The sequence below is a fragment of the Apodemus sylvaticus genome, chromosome 9, assembly GCF_947179515.1.
Source record: "Apodemus sylvaticus chromosome 9, mApoSyl1.1, whole genome shotgun sequence".
Taxonomy (NCBI): Eukaryota; Metazoa; Chordata; class Mammalia; order Rodentia; family Muridae; genus Apodemus; species Apodemus sylvaticus.
Window position 1 is genome coordinate 15,605,365 of NC_067480.1, and position 1,589 is coordinate 15,606,953.

Here is a 1,589-nt window from a genome sequence, read left to right on the forward strand (position 1 = left end):
TCATTGGTTTAATTATTAGAAAGGTTACAAGATCACATCTATATTCTGGAATATGCATCGACTTTAATGTAGTGTAATAGACTTCAGCGCATAGCTGCACACGATGCTTCAGAACAGCCCCTACTGCTTCTGGATCCGGGACATGTAGGACTCCCTCTGCTTGAAATGGCAGCTCTGGTGACGGCCTGCAACATGCCTCCAGGACTCTCACTGCGGCACTGTATGTCATGTGTGACGTCATGTACGCACATGCAACTAAAAAGTTTACCCCTAGTGAACAAGTGCCGCATCACTGCCAGCTGTCCTGCATATTTAAGTAGTAAAGTCTATGCATTTGTAAGCAAACAAAACACACAATACTCAAATCTATTTTTAAAATTTTCCATCATCCCCTTATTCCTCTTATGGTGTACTCGAATACACACTGAATTTTTAAAAGGCAAGTGCATTACCTTAGGTAACAAGGCTCTGTGATGGGTGCTTCATATTTCACAACATGAAATGTACATTACTGACATTATCCTGTGCAGCATGAAGTTCAGGTCGAGGACTTCCAAATCCTGGACACGACAGTCCACTTCAAACCTTCTCAGATGTGGCTCTGCAGCAGGTTTAGCAGATTAAATACCAGCTGTTGTAACTCTCGCTATTTTAAGTAACAAAGAATTCTTGAGGCTCAAAACTCTCTAGGTTGTTACTGAAAATACAAAGCTTCAGAAAACCCATGTTCTGAGAGACATTATGTATGTATGTATGTATGTATGTATGTATGTATGTATTTATTTATTTATGTTTTTTTCGAGACAGGGTTTCTCTGTACAGTCCTGGCTGTTCTGGTACTCACTCTGTAGACCAGGCTGGCCTCGAACTCAGAAATCCACCTGCCTCTGCCTCCCAGAGTGCTGGGATTACAGGCGTGCGCCACCACCACCCGGTTTATTGTTTCATTTTTTATATCTATTTCCAACTGCACATTGGAAGCTGTCTCTTACTCACACAGCTGAGCTGTCTCTTATTCAGGTTTTCCAAAGCCTGGAAGGCGTCTCGAGAAATCGGAAATGCTAGTCCTTGTAGTGTCTGATGCTTTGTGTCCACACTCACGTTAGTTTGTACCTCATTGATTTTAATCTGCCATAATTCTTCCTCAGCTGCAGTCAGTGGGGCAGGGGAAGCCTGGGACAGCAAATACTTTTTATATCCATGTAATGATACGCCCTTCTTTACTGTCCCAAACACTTCATCTTTACTGTGGCCGCCTCCAAATTCTTTTTTCACGGTTGCTCTTGTTGCCGCATACAGCATTTTTTGACGAATATGAGAATGATCTGGAGACCATGAAATGAATATCCACTCATATCCCTGGGCATTCTGAGAGTCTGACCTGATTAACACATAGCACGGCTGCCTGTCCTCCAGCAGGGGCAAGACAAAGTCCTGCTCCCAGGAGTCTGACGGCGGACGGCTGGACACGACCACCATTGCTCATTTTCAATAGGTAGTTTCAGAAGTCTCTATTTCCAATTTCTGGCTCTGGCAAAGATCTCTTTAACATCTTCACTTCCTTGGATGCCGGTGTGGTGGGGCATGGC

At 43.7% G+C, this 1,589-nt stretch overlaps 1 pseudogene; it reads right to left on the bottom strand.

Moving 5' to 3' along the window:
- Nucleotides 1-943: 943 nt before the first annotated feature.
- Nucleotides 944-1,589, bottom strand: LOC127692758 (twinfilin-1-like; annotated as a pseudogene).